At 25.8% G+C, this 23,051-nt stretch overlaps 1 long non-coding RNA gene across 1 annotated transcript; it reads right to left on the reverse strand.

Annotated features, from left to right (window-relative positions):
• Positions 1–3,998: 3,998 nt before the first annotated feature.
• Positions 3,999–22,520, reverse strand: LOC126909141 (uncharacterized). The gene is made up of 3 exons (XR_007704943.1): positions 22,385–22,520; positions 9,761–9,862; positions 3,999–4,636 (listed from the first exon to the last, which is right to left on the reverse strand). It is a non-coding gene; the product is annotated as an uncharacterized LOC126909141 (long non-coding RNA).
• Positions 22,521–23,051: the final 531 nt, after the last annotated feature.

Here is a 23,051-nt window from a genome sequence, read left to right on the forward strand (position 1 = left end):
ATGCTTTATAATGTACGCGAACATAGGAAAAAACTGAAAAGAGAAGACATGACAACTTTAAAAGCATAAAATTATGTTAAAAATCGAGAATTATATAAAATTAAAAAGAATGCCAAAAATAATTTTCTTTATAAAATTATCATTCGAGAGAATAACTTCAAACCCCGACCTATAAAATTACAATTTATTAGTTTCCGAATATATATCAATAAGGAAAAATAATTTGCTCAATGATTAAACGACTCATATATATATATTTTACTGCACTTTTGGTTTCATGATATGTTTGCACTGGTTTATGGTTTAAGACATAAATAGCATTCAATAGCCGCGTTTATTACTATCGTCTGAATATGGGCAATAACGTTAGTTAAGGCCATTCCCTATTATTGTAAAGGAAACACATTTCAATCTTTCATGAACCAACATTCTATTTCTGTTTATCTTTGAACAGCCAAATTGAGCTTCGCACGTCCTCGCCAATGGTACACTATTCACAGCCGTGTCTGTCTGAACTAGCTTCCATTTTTTGCAATTCGTTCGTCATTTCCTTACTCATAAATCGTACCGAGACGAATATCAGAAAAACTCACGGCAATACTATTTTTTGTTACGCGTGACCGGAATCACATTATTATTTTCGAATGCACAAAAGCACCTCCGAATAGGAGACTCGACTAACGGACTAATAGAGTTGCACATTATGACACGTCAGATGATACCAATGTCAAAATGCATTTCAACCCCCTTACCATTGTTCTTGTTTATAATTTGTTGTTATAAATTCGAGTCTTTTAAATTTTCCATGTTTTTTTGGCTTTATTACAGTATTTAGTATTTTTTATTAAATTTTTTCTTATTCGACATGCTAAAATCGATAGGAATAATTCACCATATCTTTGTGTTAAATAACATTTGTCGATATAATATGTCGTATAGAACCAAAGGGAATATTCTATCATATGCTACCAACTGAAGATTGAATAAAACTATTTTGAGTTTAAATAAAAATAGATTGTTTGATACATGAGGATATAGAAATATAATAAGTAGATATTATTAACACACCAACTGGTACAGTAATCGTTCGCACTATTATATTTATGGATTAGTTTCAAATGTATATAGAAAATACTTTCCACAAGTATAACAAGATCTCTATTACTCTTATGTTACAATTGAACTTTGTGAATCTTCAAAACGTTTTACGATAATAAAGAGAAGAAACACATTTTTGAGAAGTTTAAAATATGAATAGTATTACATAGAGTGTTCTGTAAGTATCGTTCTCATCGTTTGTAACAATTGGCTTGTCCTTTACTTAACGATCATATGTATATTAATTTAATAAAAACACATATTTATTTTAAAACGTCAAAATTGTAGAGGCGCAATCGAAAAAGGCAATTATGAAAAATAACTTATTCATAAGTATGTTAAATAAAATATTTTAATCATAAAAATTCAAAAAATATAGTTAATAAGAACAATATAATTTACAAGCATTCATCTGTTAATAGGAAATACAAATACAACAAAAGATTTACTTCCCCTATGAAAACGTTCTGATAAGAATAACGAAGAGAAAAAAGGAATCTCTGGGCGTCTTCATAAACACGTGTTTATGTGAATGTGTTATTCTCGCGGTGTCGACGGCAAAGAAAACATAACGTTCTCGTTATCGTCAGCACAGAACTTTTTCCTTCCGGAACGTCTTTACTAGAAATGTGTTTTTTTTTTCATTCGTTCTTAACGACAAAAATTTACAGATAAGAAACATTTTTACCATTTGTAATTCCGTCTGCAGACTACACATCACATCATCATGATGATCAAAAGTGAAGATTCTTTAGTACTAATAACGTGATATGTGATTGTGATACAATAGAATAAAATGTGAAAAAGTGCAGGAGCCCAATAACGTGTCTTTTACACATTATATCGAATTGGAATGGTACGTAACGAACGATGATAACGCCACATTGACGTTGTTTGTTAACTTCTAATTGGATGATTCCACGTCCGGACACAAACAGCCAGAAACTTTCTTCGCTTTTTTTTAAGTCGTAAAACTTTTTCCGTGGTTCTCTCTTAAATCTGAACGTCGATAATCGAAGGAATAAAAATCCCAATATCTGCTTTCGTCTAGTCTATATTGCGAATGCACCAGAAGATGACATACCATAGCGTTTAACTAGAATCAAAGGATTTGTAATTGAAAAATTCCTTAGATGGTCATTATTAAATTGTGAAATTTTTGTACGCATAATACATTAATACATTAATTGTAGAAAAAATTGAACATGTTGACATGACATAAATAGCCCAAAAATCAAAAATGACTGTAGTTTACTCCTGTTTTGTATAGTTTTTGTTTTTTGAAATTGTTCTTATTTATTGTTCGGAATTTTTATGAAAGAAAAGTAAAAATCTTATAAGAAGATTACTTTAAACGAATTTTACTTTAAAAGTGTTAGAGAATATTAACGGACAAAACATTAAAATAATTACACTTTTAACTGCCATGACTCATGAGTGTACATCAAAAACACTTTCATTTAATTAATAATAATTATTTTCTAATATAGGAAGAATATCTTTTTTACTAACTATTTTCAATTGTATGTTTCAATTATTAAACGATTTCACCACCAGCTTATGTCAAAAAATTACTCTCAAGTTTCATTTTGAAGGATCGAAGTGAGGTTTTAATTAATGAACATAACTGACACTAACAAAAACTAAAAGAGTAGGGCAAATTTGTTCACTGTTCCCGAGTCTTAAACAGATAACAGTTTAACAAAGTTGAACCATTGACTTTCCCGTTGATTATTATACAGATTTCAAGCGCAACATTATAAAAAAATTACGAGATATATTTTCCCGTAATTAGTTAACGGCAAAAAATTAATCAAAATGTTATATAAACTAATGAAACATAATAGATTACATAATATTAAAATATTATTAAGTTTATCAACAAAAATTGATAATTTCATATCGCTAAAATTAAGGATTGAAAACGTTATCGTAACGTGTAACAGTTTCCACTGTACATCCAAATAATAAATTGATAAGTTTGTGTATAATAATACTTTTAACAAACATGTATATGAGGTGAGAGTTCATTCAACCTAAGTTATGACATGTAAAGCAAATGTATATTATTATTATTAAAAAAAAAAAAAGTTAGAACATGAAAAATTCTTGGACTAATAATAGTTTATTAAAGTTAACACACCATTTAAAAAGGATTTTAAAAACTTTGATAAACATTTAATTATGCGCATTTTACATAAAATATCAAGTTTGTATCCTATTAAAACTGATGCGATTGAGCATTAGTATTAGTCTTATAAACATTATGCTCAACTTGACGATCGTTCAACGTTCCACCTCTTTCTTGTATTTATTTTTAAGTGTACTTTTTACGAATATTTATTTATTTATACATTCAAGCTGTAGAGTACTTTACTATCTTCCAAACGTTTTTTCTAGAATAAATCTGATATCCATAAGCAGTAATACTCAATGGGATTTCTATTAATAAGCAAAAAGAAAATTATTCGCTGTTTCAAATACAATAAAAATAAACTAGAGCAATTGAGCTGTTTTCTGTTTTTCTATTCATTTGAATTTAGTCAATATAAAATCCCAAGAAAAGTATTTAATGTATTTCCATGGAACGTAAGGATTATAAAAGCATATTTTTTTATGAATATAATAAGGTTTAATATTGTTTAGTATAAATTCAATTTCGATTAATTTTCATATTTTTTATACATCTATTGTAACTCTGACTTAATTCATGGATAAAGTTTTGGAATTTAATGAAATATTATTTTAACATTGTTTAAAACTAGTGTTTCTTTTGAAACGCCTAGTAAACTATACTTAAAAATTGATTTATTTTTAGTATAATGTATTTTCCAAGAACTTAATAATTTTTACAATTAATGCAAATTTGGAATAATACAATCAAAAAATTACGGTTTACTTAGTCTAATTGTAACTTTTACTGGTCGTTCTGTACATGTAATAACGTGTTCAGTAAGAAAAAGTGTTTCTATTGTTTTCATTGTTTATAACAATTGACCTGTTTCTTACTTAATGAACACTCTGTATAAAAATATATCACATTTTAATTTAAAAATATTAAAATGTTTTCTTATAAAACAAATTCATTACATACACAATAAAATACACGAGTATATGTCATGATATTTTAAAGTGAATTATCTTTACGCGGTTGAATAAGAACGACAACTATTCCACTTCTCTACCATTAGCTAGTGTATTTACTCTCGTTTATGTTGTAAGTAGTAGTGTAGCAGAGATTTCACTTTTCATACGATGAAAAACATCCTCTATTGATATCGTGATAGCTCGCGTCTTATCTGGTTGTCAACCGCATCTAGTTTTCCCAAAGTCCCCAAACATATCAATTTCTTACACTTCACACCAATATATCGGTATTATTTTTTTTTTCGTTGTTTTTTCAAGTGTGTGACATGACAACGGGCCAGTCGATGGAGAATGGAATATTTTTGTTTTTACAAGACCCTGAAGTAGCGTTCATAGAAGTCATTAATCATCGTTTGTTATTAACTCCTCGCGTTCTCCTTATTGATTTTAACTAAAAACAATATTGTTCGTAATAAATGTTAATGCAAAAATTACCAAATTTTGGGAAAAATAAAAGTGACTGAAATATACTGCTAAAAACCAGGTTTACGCCAAAAAACACATAGAAAAAGTGTAAACATGAGTGCCTATGAAACTTTGAATACTGTGCATGAAAATAGTGTATATGACATGTATATGAGCATATAGATACCAACGGATCCAATGTAAAATAGTAGGGAATAAAATACTACAGGGTTTAATACGCATTATATTTTTCCTTTAGACAATATAGTTAAAAACTTTTCTCTTATATATCTCAATCTGAAAAGTTATACCTCGAACGGTTGGATTCCACATAATTTTTTTTTCTTGAACCGCCACGAAGAAAAAATATAATAATAATATGGTTACCGTTGTCACGTCTTAGACGCTAAGATTTGACAAAAAGGAAATATTTTACTTTATAAAAAGAACCTTGCATGAAAGTACATGTATGTTGTAAAACTAAGGCCAAAATCGTTTTTATATGACTAAATTGATTTACTTGTGTAACTTGGATATACGTGATTAAATAGTGTTACATAAATCACATTCAATTGTTATTAGAAGTATGAATGCAATAGATTTTTATATTAATAATTGTACCATTAATGTCGGATGAAGTTCTTAACTAAATTATGAGGTAATAATAAATATTTAGCAGTACTTAAATATGAGGGATCATAAACATGTTAATACATAAAATTAACCATAACCTAGCTGATTTTTCACTTATTTTAATTAAAGAGAAGTATTACACATATGTCATATTTGATTAAATTATTAATTTACCATTGTTTAATAGTTTTCTTTTATTATGGTTTTGTATTAGAAATGTATTGTTTAGCCACGTAATTTATTATTTTCAACACGTAGGCCAATATTACTGATAAGGACATAGACAAAAGTGAATTAGCTTTGTGCAATCGTGTGTCTTATAACAGCTTCTTGTCCTTTGTACAATCAATACGATATACATAATCAAATTTATTAAAGGAACAATAACGTTCGATAAACTCAGTCGAGTTGAATTTATTTGTCTTGTATTGTAACACCCCGAAACTATATAGTTTATTAGCTGTATACTAACTTTTCCGACTTATTGTGACAACAATTAAGGAAATCTATGAAGAAAACTTAACCAGTTTTAATAAATCTTTTGAAATGTCCAATAGTCTAGCCAACAAGAGGATATTATACTTAATAGCCAATACGATATAATAAACAAAATAATACTATGTAATTAAAATTTAAACTAAAGCATGAGTGCAAAAATATTACAGATTAAAATTAACCATTTTACAAAAAAAATCTCAAATGAGACATTTGTTATTAGACATATGTTGTTTCCAAAAGCAACACTTATGGGTTGAGGATTGTAATCATAAATGCAGTAGAATTGCCTATAATAAACGCCGTCTTAAAATTAGTCTAAAAAAATAGAAGTACTTATCATTGTATTCAGTTTTCTGTTTCACTTCCAATTAAAGCCTGTGCTATTCGTCGTTTTTGGTAACTATTTGTATTAAGATTTAGAATTTAGATGTTACCTTTTAGTTTTATTGAACATTTTTTCATTTTTTTTTATAATTGTTTCATATGTATTGCTGAAATCGGTAATTGTTTTAGCTTCAACCAATAAAAAAATTATCATCTGTAATATGACTAGTTTGTTTTATCCAGAGAATGGAAACAGAACCTAATAAATCCGGTCCTTAGTCCAGAACATCATAAATATTTAGAACCCAAATTGAAATAGGAATTTTTATATTTAGAAAATCAGAACCTCTACCGAACCAAAACAATTCAAAATTAAGGTCTTATATAATTTTATAAAATGACTTATAATATAACATTAATTTTTTTAATACTCCTACACACCAAAATAAATGTTTCTCATCTACCTTCTTCATAAGCAGAGGGTAGTTTTGTAATATTAGAGGAGCTAATTTTTATTTCCTTACTTCCTAAACAAATATTTTTAAGAAATAATGCAAATGATTTTCCGAATTTTTGAGTAGCTCACAACTTTTTTCTGATATTAAGAATTTAAGAACTTCCTTGTAAAATATATAGAACATGAGTGTTCTTATATAGATATATGTGGGATAGAATTTTCCCTATGATAAAAATATTTTGAAGAAATTAATAAAAAAATTGTTATTCAATAAAATTCCTAAGAACACCTCTCAAGCCTATGTTTAAATTAACTTTTAATTAATCGAGTTCGGAATCTAATTTTCAAGTATCAGACTATATATTTAAAATACATTTTTTTAGAACGCGACCCCGAACGTCAACATATAAAAAACTATAGTTCTAGTCCCTATTTTTTTATTTCTGTTTAAATACATTTTTAAACAATAAATAATTTAAAACTACTATTTCTGAAATTAAATTTTTTTAAATAATAGTCGCGTTGTATTCATTATTCTAAAAATTAAATTAAACTTAATTCTTTATAGTAAGCCATAAGATAAAATGCTGTACATTGTGTAATTATGAAATCGATTACTCTCAATAAACCCTATCGGCTATAAATTAATGATATTTACTTAGTGTCTCAATTAGCGCATTTTAATTAAAATGACATTAAATACCCATTTAGCATTTAACGGTAGAAAAACAGACGGTTTTTCTTCGGTTTCTTCAAAGCGCTCGCCGAAATATCCAAATATCTAACAGACGTCTTCCGCCAACATCTGTTGCGGGCACGCAATAGCTGGTCGGAAATTAATAATAAAACTTGAAGCCGTTGCCGCCGCCATGTTAAGTGGTTCCCCGCAATATTCCGCCCGACCAGAAGTCTCAATCCGAATAATTTAATTGCTACAACCATTGCTTACCATAACTTTCTCTTTTTAGGTTACCCGTTTTCTTGCATATTATCTCTCTCTACTCAAACAGCCACGGTAAATCAGTGGGTAAGTGAAAAAGAGTGAGGCCGCGTAGTATTGTCTAAAGAAGATACCTCGGCTGCTATTCCATAGCCTGTCCGTACAATGACGACCGCATCTGTCAGTAATATCAAATCTTTTTACTAAAAACTTGTCTCAAGCTGTTTATTTAATTGGCCATTCTCCGATCTTAGTCAAAATAATGCCAAACGTTTATTATTGTAACCCTTCTGTTGCAGTGTGTTCGCATGTTTGTAGTGTTCAAATATTCTTATAATTAAACAAATTACACATGTACACATACAGGTCAAATAAATGATAATATGCGGTATGTCACAGTTTTGATGTTTTATACCTGTCATTTTGTTACTTGTGCGAGATTTTAATCGAGGAGACGCATTTATTCCAGAGAATAAATACATTACGTACAAACAGTAAACATTTTAATAGTTGTATTACTTGTTTGGGTTCATGTTATAGGTGAGATGAGATGCCTGTGTTGACATTGTTGTCGAGGTAGGAAAAACCTAATTTACAACAAAGAACAATACTATATAGTATACAACATACAAAAAAAAAAAACAGAGGGAAAACTGTAACATCAATTTGGGGACGATTGACGTGTTTTTCCAGAGTAGTGATAATATGTAAGTTTCACTTTAAAAGAAATTTCGATAATACTAGACGTATTAAATATTCAAGACAAACAATTTCTAAAAAATATCTCAGATTGATTGATCTTATTTTGTAAAACGAATTAAATTTAAACATGAAACGGTAATTTAAATAAAACTAATGCTTCTGACAAAGATGATGGGAAAACCTACATAGTCCAGTACTATGAAATCGAACCTAAGTACCTACAAATCATAGCACGACGTCTTGATCTAACTAAATAGGCCGCTTTACTTTTGAAATTTACTGATCATTTAGTGTTAACATGATATCCCGATGTGAAATTTACAAATTTAAGTGTTTATAAATAAATTGAATAACTATTGCAATAACAAACAATATTTATTTGAAACGTTATTTATTTTGATAAATAATAAAATTGCTAATGATTAAATTCATTATACATGTCATAAATATCTAATAAAATAGAATGAGAATCGCAAGTGAAGCACGTCCAGAAGTATCAAACCTAACTCAATTTTTTTAAGCTATGAAAAAGTAATAATTTATGTCTGTATTCTGTATAAGTCATAATTTCAATATAAATGTTTACATAACAATATCCAAGCACAAATTATTTTCCCAGATAAATTTAAGAGCCAAACTTTCCTAGAAATAAAATTTTCCACGTTTACATTTTTCTATAAAATGCAACTTTGACAATATGCCTATAAAAAATAAATGTATATACATTTTTATGTTAATTATCAAATTTAATAACTCACTTGAATAAGAACCCAACTCCAAATTTCGATTTTATAAGCATATTTTAATTATTCTTATTTATTATCATTAAATTTGTTCGTAAAATAATTTATTTTTTTTCAAAATTAGGACTTTGTTTTAACAAAAATTTCAAAAAGTATATATTTGTTTTTGTTTTAAGAAAAATTATGCTCAACAATTTTTTTTGAGTATTTAATATAACACATTTAATAAAATCAATATTTATTTTAATAGAATTAACATAGAAACAATTTGATTGATTAAAATATCAAACATAATTATGTTAGATAGCTATAGTAAATTATTATACGTTATCAAGGATAACATTTTAACAAAATTTCATGTAAAAAATAGTTATAATTACATTGAAAACCGACGCGTTTCGCAAAAAAAAAAAAATCAAATTGGACACCTTTTTCAATAAGTTGTTCAATTGTTGTACTTACTAAAATAAGGTCAAAGCTACATTATACAAAACGCGCATTTCTCTTCTGTATGAATAAGTAAATCATTTATTCTTCTTTGATACTGTAAAACTATTTATAGTTAATTTAATATTTTGTAGACATTCTGTGACATAGTTAAAAATGTATAAGCTCAAAAGTAACAACTAAGTTTGAGAAGTCAGCCTTGAAGTGTGAAATAAACAAAACTACAACAGAGACCACCTTTAATTTACAACCGTTTCTCTGAATAAATTTCAATCACGAAACATTGTTTTAAACAAACTCAGGTATTATATCAATCAATCGGGTGACATATACTATATTATTCAAGTAGAAAATACAAAGACTTACCATTTGATGTGAATAATAAAATCACTACTATCCAAAACATCACTTTGAAGATGCACATTCTTAACAAGTTGATATTAAGGTTTAAAATCTGCTGGCAATATTCTACAAGTAAAAATAGAAAAATTAGATTATTGGTAATGTTAATACTAAAAATTTATTATTGTTATTATTATTTATCTCAAGCAGATCAGTCGAATGTGAAACAAGCTAAAAAACAAAATAAACAACAGTCGACCGTTACTATACTTATTATATTCTGCAGAACTTTTAAAAATTATTATAGAGTTCTTAGGCATTCGTAGCAACTAGGAAAGTAAACTGCTGATTCTATGGATTCTTCATCTTTGTACCTAAACCTGCAAGAGACTCACACGACAATACTACGTTTATTCTTACCTTAAATTTCTAGGGCGCAATAGTAGTCAATATTAAAAAATGTCAAATTAGTAAATCATGGTGGGATACTGAATATAAATATTTATATATATATATTTAAAATATATTGTTTTTAAAACTGCCTTTTAAGGTATTTTTAAGTGTACTTATTTTGGGTACGCGTGTATAATAAATAGTCATTAAATTATATATATATTCAGTTAAAAAAGATAAAAACTAGAGTAAAAAATTTAATTTTCAGCAAGTTTGATGTTTTGCGAAATGTATATTTATACAAATATAAAAAGCGAAAAAAGAGAACGACTTAAAACAAACATAGGAAAAATATTATATCCATTTTGAAATAGACCGACGACGTATGAGATAGGTAAAGATACTATTCTGTTGAATATATAATGTAAAATAAAAAAGATCATGTATACAAGTCAGACGTGCTTTGTACAACTCAATACAAATGGATATTATAGTTTCTCGAAAAATATAAAAATAAAAAAGTAAAAGTTTTAATCTCCGTAAAAATTAAACCAAGACGATTAAGTTGCTAGTTGTAACAATTAAAGAAATATCATTTTAGCAGAATATCTTATTATAAGTACAATTAATTACAATACTTACAAGGCGTTTAAAACCCCTTTTGACATCACATTTTATTGCATAGTCAAATAATTGAAGACAAAGCTTTTTAAAACATTGTTTATATTGCTAATCCGAATTTAATGAACAACTATAAATATAATTACGTCGCTTTACAAAATCCATTATCTACACACACAATAAATAGTCTTATTGTATATTATGAACACCCCTATAGTTATTATTACACGAAAAATTATTATTTATGGATTTTAAATTTCACATAAGAAATTTGCCTCTTATTATTTATTAATTGAGAATTTAATTTATAGCTTTTTCAAATTTAAATTGTCATTAAGATAACAAAAACCTAAGCATTTGCGAATCATATATCTCGTGTTTTATTAATCCTATCAGGATGAAAGTGATAGAAAGAAATGATACTCTCTAGAATATATATTTCAAAGCAAATGCTCTCTAGTAGTTTAGAAGTATATTCCATTAAAATATTCACCCAATTAAGTAGAATAATATATAAAAACAATGAACATAGTTAATTTTTATTAAACTATGTATTTAATAGGAAACATATTTAAGTAGTATACACACGTTTTTGTGAAACTGTGTTGTCTAAACTAAGTTTTCGTCCCACACATCAACTGTCATTGAACATATATTGACGAATATTTAAATATTATTAAAATTTAATCATTAATATTTTATGTATATTGATAAAATGACGATATTTTAATATTTAATTATAAATATGAATTCACATTTTATAAACTTAGTAAAATGAAGATTAATCAATCTCAATAATTATGAAATATTTAAAATTATAGTTATTAACAAACATTGAAGATTATACATTTTATCAAACTTACAACTTGATACTTATCTTATTTCAGGTTTTAAAATTTATATTAATATATCATGTTGTATTTTTAATATTAAAGCAACATCAAATAGAAAATAAGTCTTTATTGAGAAACAATATAATTGTTATTGACGTGTGTGCCGTTGACCGCAATCGCGAGTAATGGACAATCCCCACTACTGATTTATATAATATTTATCGATACGTAACATATGATATCAGTTTTATTTATACTTAATTTTGAGCCCAGACATTATAGCAATAATGCATATGCACATTTTTTATTCGTTGTAATATTTCAGTACATAGTTGATAAATTTAGATATTATTTGACTAGAAATAACTAACTTGTAACAGGTTAAGTCTAAAATTATGGGTGTTGTGGAATATATACACAACACCAGGACGTCATTTTTTTTATGGTTTTAATGATCTTTATATTTTAACATATCTTTACTGCATATTTCTTTGAATTGAATTAATATTTACATTAAATCAATACTACAAGTAGAATTAAACTTAAAACTAACCTATAATTATTTTAAAATATACTGTCAATAAAACAACACCAAACTCATGTGAATGCATACAATTAACGCTTATGAATTTCTAATCTAACTCTGATGTTATTTTAACTGCAAGAGATCCTTAGCTCAAAAACGATGTTCAGATGTGTATAACATTAACATCAATTATTGTTAAATTAACTGCTGATTTCTATGTGTGTAGGATTGCAAAATATATTAAACAAAACAAAAAAATTTCTTAATAAAATTATTATTTTTATTTTTTTTTTTTATAATATAAGAATATTTTACTAATAATTAATAGTATAATATATATATATATATGTAAATATTAATGAAATATTCTTATGATAATTAATATTACATTGATCCCATTAATATTACGCTAAATTTTCATTGATATGTTTATATTTCATTTGACTGCATGTCACTAGTTATTCAAATTTTCTCCATAAATTTCGTCTATAGTTATAATATAAAATAGATAAGACCACTTTTTTTTTATTAGATATCATATATTTTCAAAAAAGTGAATAAACTTGCTAGTCACATTTATTATAAATGGTTATAAAACCATTAACATAAGTCTACTAAGTTATATCTTAAGAGTTATTTATCTATTTATAAGTGGTTAAATATTTTTTAGATATGTTCGTAATCCTTTATACGTGAACCGTTTTTTTTTTATGAAAACAAACATATTCGAATAGATTAAATGTTAGAAAATGATCCAACGTAGAAAATTACTGGTCACACACAATGGAATTTAAATTTTAACTTAACATTTTTTAAATATTTTTCCAATGAAAAGTAAGTATACATTAAACGTTTTAATTTTAAAAATTAAACATTCTATCTTTATTGATTGTATGTTACTATGATTTGCGGGAGCTTTTTTTAGTTATATTGAGATTATAACAACTAACTCGCTTGCAATGAAAAACTAATATATTTTAAAATAACTCGGTAAAATTATTTAAAACTATAATATAATATAAACAATATTCATAGAAATAATATTTTAAAATAAATTTTTAATGGTTTATATTTAAAATAATATATCAAACAAATCAATAAATCAATACTGGAATGTATTATAGTTTATGATACAACTTACAAACTGATATATTACCGTTTTTAAATGTTTATAATTTAATATATAATCATCTTGTTAAGTTATTCATTTTTAAATGATTAAAATGTCAAAATTGATTGTTTTCGCCGTTTCCTAATACAATAAATGAAATAAAAATAATTAATTTTGTAAAATTTTTAACGTGTTATCTATTAAAAAATTAATGTTATATTCTCATTTTTCTTACGCAGTGGTGGATACAATTAAGTGCAGAAATTAAATATAAACCACATCTATATTACTATTCATATATCATAATATAATAATTGAATGATTAATCTACAGATATTTAATAAATAATTCATAGGTGTGCGTATAGAGACATCAAATAGTGCTTTTGTTCTAAATTTATTAAATTGGTACTTAAAGAATAAATGCCAATTTAATTTTAGACTTTAAAAGATTTAAAAGCTATCATACTTTGTTATATATTTGCTGCCTCGACTTGACTTTCTGCGCACGCCTATAGAATAATTCCCGTGTGAAATAGTTTAATACAGCTATTTTTTAAGATAAACTATGTCCAGATAATAATAATTCGAAACGTCATTCCAGACGGAAATGGAATTGACTTTCGCGCAAACTTAGTCGTTTAAATATTGCTTTCAGGCGTTTGAAACACGGAAAACTTTTAACTTGCTTAATATAGTTTATTATTGTTAAGTAAATATGAATTATTTGACCGGGCCCATATTATTATCATTGTGAATGGTTGGATTTGAGAAATATTATTTATTACCAGCCAGCGGTGAAAAGGCCACGTAATAACCCGTAGACAGACCGATGGCGATGAAAAAATTCGGTTTAGTTGCCAACAAAATAAAAAACAAAACAAAATCAACTGTAAGGGAGGAGAAAAAAGGTCGGAATCAAAAACTTATATCTTTATAACCGAATTAAACTCTGGATGATGCTGATTAAATTTTTTTCTCGAACTTCTGGGGCAATAAATAAAACTGAAAAAAGCCAGTGTTAAAATTTTTTTAATATTGTAAGAGTAATAATAAAACACTATTGATGCATATAGGGTGAAGGGAAGTACAATTATTGTTTAACAATACGCACTTAAAGATTTAAGAACGTTATGTAACAAAACTTTTTCTTTTGTATTCTTAGTATTATTCATAAAAGTGTTTGAATGTTAAAATTAATAGTTTTAAAATTAAGTAATTCTGATACTTTTAGACAATGTTCAAACGTATTTTTTTACGTCCGAATATCGATGATTTTTATTTATAACAGACGACTTTTGATTATAAATGCTACCTTGGAATATCGACCAAAAGAAACGTGACTTTATGCCATAAAAGCCTCTGTGTTTCACCCTGTATAAAAATAATCCACCAAAGAATGTGAAAAAATGCAGTCGGATTTTTTTCTCGACGAGATTTATATGAGCATTTGAGTATTCAGCAACGGCAAGGAGCACACCCTTCGGAACTCAGTTCATTCAACCGTTGGCCGTTATTAAGTTGTTATCGTTCTCTCAATTAACGAACTTTTTCTTGACTCGTTAAAAGGATCGCCATTCCCATTGTCGCGAAGTTTTTTCGTCCTCTAGTTATTGGCGTAACTCGGCGGCTCGCACAATGACACGACGGGGAAAAAATAATTAAAAATAAAATAAATATGATGAACTACTTTGGGTTTAGCAAATCATATCAATGTGTGATGTATTTCTAATAGCTCTGTATAGAACTTTCAGTGCGCTCAGTGTAGAGCTGGAGGTATTTTTAATTATTTTTGCAAGTCGGTCGAGAATTAATTTGGAATTGTATTGCCTAGTTTTTTTGTTGTTTGTCTATTGTATTAGAAGTAGTCGTCGGAAATAATATGTATTTGATTTGATTGTGAATTGTAAGGCATTCCGGTGCCGTTTTGCAGAGTTTTCTGTCATTCGTGCGGACAAAACAAGAGCCACAAACGAAGTCGCTCACTAATTGAACATTGTTCAACCACCACCAGTATCGACAAAGTTCGTGCAAAGTGTTTGTACATACGCGAGGAAAACAGTTCTATTGACAGTAATAGGACGACGTCACCACGTCACATTCTGGTTCCTTTGTGCGTCAAGTTACCGTGAAGGATGGCCTGAGTAAATTTTGGGTAGCTCTGATGGGGAGGAGAGTGTCGCAAAATTGAAGACGTATATCAAGTGAAAGCAAAATAGTTAACCCCGCGGGATTCGTTTTTGGTTGAACCGCAAAAAGACATCCCATAACACATCACGTCGGATGTGCATCGATGCCAGATTTATTTACTGCCGCCAAGGCGATGTCCGAATGATAAATTCCCAAAAGGTAATTGAACGACTGAATGGCTTGTAAAACCTAAGGGGAACCTTTACAAGAGGATAAATTAACAACGGTGTTTGTAGGGAGATATTATAATAATGACGAATATGGCAACAATGAGTTAAGCTCGCTTCACTTCTCTGTAAGAAGAATTTTTCAGTAAAAATTTAAAAGTTATTGATATGTAAACAAGTGTTTGTTAAAATAAAACAGTGTAAGTACCAAAAGGGGAAAAAACACTTTTCTTTAGCCATTGCCAAGTTAACAATATATTTTATCGTGAATATACCAATATTTACTCTTTCTGTACTATATTACATACGTATTCCTCACAAATTGTAATTTTTTGAAAATTATTTAAAAATTTATTATAAATTTAATATGTATTAGTTTTTTTAATCTATCGATGAAAATTTGAATTAAATCTGTTCGTTTATAATTTATTAACAGAATATTGAAAAAAAAATTAAATTTTTAAAACTTTAAATAATAACACTCGTGATAATTTCGTGTCTTATAATTAAACTTAAATGAAAACAATATTTGTCTAGTGAAATTCAAAACTTTTAAATTACTACATTAAATTATTTTATTTATTTTATTTACATTTTTTAATTATACTCTATAAATATCTACTTCTTATATTATTGTTTTAAATAACATAACGTAACAAAAAGATTAGTATAATACTGGGAAATAAAAAAACAAATAACGATTATATAACTTTATAATGTAAATTCCAATCAGAGAAACTACATAAAATAATAATAATTAAAAAGCTTTTTTCATCTTTTAAAAAAATTGTTCCATCCATCTTAATTAAAAGAGTAAAATTTCAACGTATAATTATAATCTTCTATAGACAAAGAGTTCAGCTCTCTAATTTAAACCACGTTTCCGTTTTCACTACCTAAGCTTAATAATTAAGTTACGAAGGGCAATCTGATGACTGCTCTAGAAAAAAAAAATGTCTCTTTTCGACATCATAATATTACTTTTGAGTAAAGCTATACTGTAAAAGAACTTTAAACTCTTCTTTTGATTCTAAGTATTAAAAAAATATCAAAAAAACTTGTTAAAACTATATACTTAACGCATCCCATCGGTTATCCGTAAAAACTTTTAATTTTAATCCGATGTATAACCCCATATTTGTGTCTACTTATTATTCTAAAGGAGACTCAATAAAAAGCATCTAATCTGTGCTGGATTTTCAACGATAAACGATAATCTAGGATAACAAAACCAGGTACAGTTTCTTGGTAAAACAAAACGTTTTTACAAAAGTATTAAGGATTGTTTCTAGCAAAATTATGTTGAACAATACATATTAAGAATTTCAAATTATACAAACTTGCAGTTATAGTTTATAAACTGTCATCAAGTTAAACTTACCAAACCATAAAAGAAGTACATTCCTCTCTTAAAAAGTCTCTAAGTTTTTTACTCTTTTTTTAAATGATAAACTTTATATTATATATGTATAAAATATACACAAATATCCTTTTATGGATATTTTATATAATTTATAACAAAGCTGAGGATTGACGGCCGGTCATCGAGAGTATACCGAAAATCATGTGAAATAAAGAGACACGGAACAAGATTAGAACCCGCGACCCAATGCGTCGTAGAGAAAAACCTTACTAAAATAGTTGAATAAATTATATTTGGCACAACTATAGTAATCTTCTTGAAATTACTAAATACATTTAATTGCTCTTTTATACTTTGATTAACTAAAATATAGATGACATACGAGTTAATTATAGTTGTTAGTCATAGATTTGAACAATGTATATTATTTAGTTTTCAAACTATATTAACTATGTTTTTTGGTTAGGGTAACTTTTCAAATGGTTGTTTCAACTCAACAGTTTTTTCAATGTAAAATGGTGTCAAACAACATCAACAATAAGTTTTATAATAAAGCTATTTTTTATTACAGGCTTTTATTTTAACATTATGACATCTTCAAATATGCAATAAAATATTTTGAAGGTAATGTTAGTATTTTAAAAAGTAATCTACTTTTAAATGATGAAATTAAACTGTTATTTTAAAAATGTTTTTTTAAATAAAACTTTTATACAGACTAGTTACACGGTAAAATCTATTTTATAGCTATTAACAATTTGTTAATATAGCGACAAAATTATCATAGAATAATTAACTCATATAAATGGGAAAACTATTATATCTAGTTGGAATTACTAAAATAAATGTATCTAACTATTTTTATAATTGGCTCAATTAAATAAATAATTCTCCTAACTATACAATTATTTCGTCAATAAATTAAACATTATTTTCGGTCGTAACTATAAATTTTTTTCACTGTAAAGGCTAGGCGCAAAAAACTAACTAGTAAAAATATAATTTAAACAGAGTAATGCTTTCTATTTAATAAAATACCATATTAACCATAGATAAATTTAATGAATACTTAATAATTGATAATAAATATAATTTAAAAACCTAGTGTATATGTTAATTGATTGATTAATCCATATAATTAATATGTAAGCAAGAATTTAATTTTCTTTGTATCCTAATTGAGTACACAGTTTTATGAAAATCTATCTCTTTTAAAAATTTTGATAACATATTATACATTTTAAAACGACTCTGCTCTAATTTTAAGGTACGTATTAACACGATATATTTTCTGAAGCTCAGTTTTCTATATTCGGCGTATTAATTATAAATAAATAAATACAATTATGTATAACGTGTGTAAGTAAATTTTAATGAAGTAAATTCAATATGATTAATATTAATTTTTAATTAACTTCATTAAAACCATATTATGGTGTTTATATGATTATATATGGTTTGGTTATATGCAGTCGCAATATTAATAAATTGCAAGTGACTCTAGCACGATAAACTAACAACATCGTGCACACATTTTTTGTACCTTATTTACAATAGAAGGAAATCCCTCTACACTAAAGCATTCATAAGACCCTAATACAGCGCTTTTGGGACAACACTAAAAAATGTACGTTGTGTTTCACAGGACATTTCTTTTTCATTCTGAAAAAGTGTTAATCTCATTCAACAATGTTCCCTTGAGAGATACAGTACAATTTTCATAAGAACCGGTATCATTAAAAAGCATGAAGTGCATACATTCTAAATTAAAGTAACTAAAATTTTCGCATTATTCATTAATATTAGTATATTCTTAAGAGTTATAAATTTAGAACAATTAGCTTAAAAATTGAATATATCGAATTTTTTCTAAGAATATCACGTTGCTTAGTTGTTATAAATGCAAAACATTCATTAAATCATTTAATTCATTAAAAAGAAATTGAGTGTTCATAAGCACAGTAACACATTAAATTGGTGTAATTGTTGGAATACAATAATTAACAAAAGTACAACAATAAAATAAACTATTCTATTCTATTCTAAACAGTTCTTTATCAATATTATTATTATAACGTTTACAAATAAGCTAAGTTAAAAAATAATAAATACATAACAAATGAAAACATACTCTTTCAAAATTAAATCACGCCGCATTTCCAAAAACAACTAATTTTATGTATCAAATATTTCTTTAAACATATAAAATAAATACTAACGATAATAATTTCACTTAGCTTAATAAAAAATAAATTTTAAGTTGAGATACGAAAATGTGTGGGTGCACTTAGTTGTCCTTAAAATACTACCGTAATTGAAAATTTATTATTGGTTAGCTTTACATTAATTTTTCAATTATGCTACTCATAATATTATATTTTACTTGTGATATAACATAAAATACTTAATTTATTCAGTAATTAATTTAGTGTTTTAGATTTTTTTATTTTAGTAGCTGTAGTAGATTATAATCAATTCGAATAATTCAATAAAATCAATGTAAACTGTTGATTTGTCCAACCTTCTTACATAAATATTATTTTCTTAATAATGATAACATCATTAAATAAGATATTATTATAGAAAAAAAAATGAGTTATTTCTAAATCTCTTTTAAACTTTCGATTCCCTATATCACCCTAAGATTTATCAATAATGAAAAAATATTAACTTCAATAATATTGATAATAATTTAAAAAAATATACAGTCAACTTCTTATTTTCATTTGATAATTATAAATGTTATTTCTTTTTAAGATATATTTAGTAAAATCGTATTTAGTTTATAGTTTATAGATGTAAGAAAAAAATGTTCAAACGATTTTATTCTTGTAATATTTTTTAGTTAATGAACCGTTTGGTTCATCATGATAATAATTTAAACGAATTTTAATAGACATTAGTATTATGAAAACACAATATAATGATTTTCCATTTAAAATCCAAATACTTATAAAATTTTAAAACACAAACGGTTTGTCAGACAAAATATTTTAAGAATAAAATTTTTTGAACATTTTTTTTTTATCATATAATCAAACCAAAAATAAGGATTTCCATTTAAGAAAATTAAAGTTTAGGCTTTTGTGTTTGAATTAATGAAAAAAATTATTTCGCTACATATTATTATAGAGTTTTTAAATCAAACAATATCATTCTTTACAAAAATTTAACATTTACAATAGTTTCTAGAGTGTCTTATCCTCAAGCGATCACTCTGTATAGGTCTTTCATAAGGTATTCATTGTTATTATTTTTTATTATAACAGTACCCAAAAGTGGTTACGTCGAATAAAGATAAATCATACTATTCTTGTAAACAGTAAAAATGAAAATGAAAAACTTAACTCATCAATAAATGCTTACTGTTATTTTTTCTTTTTCATCTTTTTTTTATACTAATACGAAAATTGTAAGTACAAAGGCATAGCTCACCTAACTCCAAAAGGTTTGTCACTATAAAGATTGTTTAAATTGAATTTTCCTGCTACTACTGTCATCAAGCATGATGAATGATGACATTTCAACACAGTTTTCGCTTAAAATTGCTTGGCATAATTTTATAATAAGACAATTTTTTTAACAAACTAACATATGGGAATCACAATGACATTTTTTTAGGACAAAGGGTTGATAAGACCTTTTGTTACAAAAGCCGTGTTACAAAAAAAAATGTAATTTCTTGGTTATTCAATAGACAAATATATTTTTTCAGATAGTTCAAATGTGTCTTAAACGAATAAAATTGTAATAGAGAGTAAATAATAACAAAAAATACATTCCGAAAGAATTCTAAAACAAATTAAATAAAATAAAATTTAATGAAAAAAATTATTATGTAAACCATGAAATTTCTTTACATTTTACATTTAAAAACTCTTGTAACTTTGAAGTTTAATATGAAAAAAGTCAAATTTCTATAAATTTAAAGAGTTAATAAGTTTTTAATACTTTGTAATATATTGAGATAAAAAATAATAGAAAATTTAAATTATTATCAGTTATAAAACTCAGAAAAACACCTCTAATGTAATAAATTAATTGTTATATATTATTATATCCAAATAACATGATTTAAATAATAAAAAAAATCTTTTTTTTTAACTAAAACCCTAATAGTTGATTAAATGTCTTTAAAAAACTCTTTAATATGTATTAACTTTAAATATTAAAAAATATGTTTTTAAATAAGAAAATATATATTTTATTATTGATATAAAATATAACATAGACTGTAAAAATATAATTTAGTTACTGGATGTTATTTATTACCACAATGCACTATAAGATTATAAGAAACTATTAATAGTTACCAGTTAGTTTTTAACTTATTAAGTCATATATTTTATTTAATCCAATAATAAAATATACTTGTTTTATATTATTATTTTATATTTCTTAGTTTTCATAAATATAAAAAAAACTGTAGTCAATTATTTAAGAAGTTATAGTAAACTATATCAATGATCTTTTATGTTTTATTTTTCATAATGTAATAATTTATTTGAGAAAACTAAATCTCTAAAAATAATATATTACAAGTTCGTTTTATTAATAAAAAGACATACAATTTCTTTTTAAAATAGTTTAAAATTAAAATAACTAAAAAGAAACGTACAGTAAAAGTGAAGTAAAAATTAAAAAGTTATATAATGGTTAATTTTTCAATATTATTCTGTTATCTAGTGAAATAATACATATTTTTTCTAGTAATTCTTATCAATATTGTAAGCTTTTTTAATAAGTGTAGCGCTAAATAGGTCCAATCGAATATTTTATGTTAATATTCTAATTCAAGGTTAATTTGGNATCCAATAATAAAATATACTTGTTTCATATTATTATTTTATATTTCTTAGTTTTTCATAAATATAAACAAAACTGTAGTTAATATTTTTAATATTTATGTTAATATTCTAATTCAAGGTTAATTTGGTTGAACATTATTATGATAAAATGTTCATTAAATTATACATTAATAGAAGTATTATTAAATTAAAACAAATTTACATTATAATAAAAAAATCTACAGTCCGCTTCAACTTGGCAAACGTATTATTACTTATTTATATTATTACATCAAAAAAATTCAATGCTAGAATGTTGTCTTTTAAATATGATTTACTTTAAATAAATATCTCTTAGTTTTAATTTTATTAAGCTCGAAAATACGTCCAATCTTTTATTCAATTCCACTTCAAAGCGTATTAGACTATCATTTTATATTTTACATTGACTTTTAAGGTTTCATTGATGCATTCGGATTTTATTTCACTTAAACCACAAATTATTCATCCAAGTAAAGTGCATGATGTACAAGATAAACTTTAATCCTATTAATTTTGTTTTATTATTCACTTACGGCACGTGTATACATATTTCTTTTTTTGATTTTGTACAGTCAAGTTGCTAACAATTATTTTTATTTAAATATTTTAAACATACCTGAATAACAACATCGCAACTTAATTGGATGAGAAAACACCGAAGGTTAAATTTCCGTAGCACGTGATTTAATGGTATTTCGAATTTTGGACCGTAAAACAGACTTTCGAACGGTTGCGACGGACGGGCGTCACTACCAAAGTTTAAAGCACACTGCCTCGGTAATAACCATGTGCCATCTCAGCTGAGCACCGCCTACGTGTAAACACGCCCCCACCTATTATTCTTAAACCTACGACTATTAAATTTCCTCGTTTTTGACAAATTGACAAGTAAACAAAAAATTCAAGTTCGTATAAACTTCATTTAACAATGTTTTAAAACTTAAAAACTAAAGCTTACCTAATTTTTAGTAAATAAATGTGAAAATATTGTTAAATAAACTGTTTTAAAATTATTTTTTTTATTTGTTTCCAAAATCTGTGTAACGAGTTTATCTTATATTTCAACGATGAATAAATTTTGAAAACTTGAAAAATATATAACTTAACTAAACATTGAATATTGATAATGAAATAAAATATTAATTACTACATATAAAAAATATGAATCAACTGTACAAAACAACATTAAAAGAACTATAATGTGAGGTAAGTATAATTAAATCATTTAGTAATGTATAAACAAGTTTCTTTGTTTGAAACTATTTTACCGAATTAAAACCATC

This window comes from Daktulosphaira vitifoliae, unplaced genomic scaffold (genome assembly GCF_025091365.1).
Source record: "Daktulosphaira vitifoliae isolate Bord-2020 unplaced genomic scaffold, ASM2509136v1 Scaffold_141, whole genome shotgun sequence".
In the NCBI taxonomy this organism is placed as follows: Eukaryota; Metazoa; Arthropoda; class Insecta; order Hemiptera; family Phylloxeridae; genus Daktulosphaira; species Daktulosphaira vitifoliae.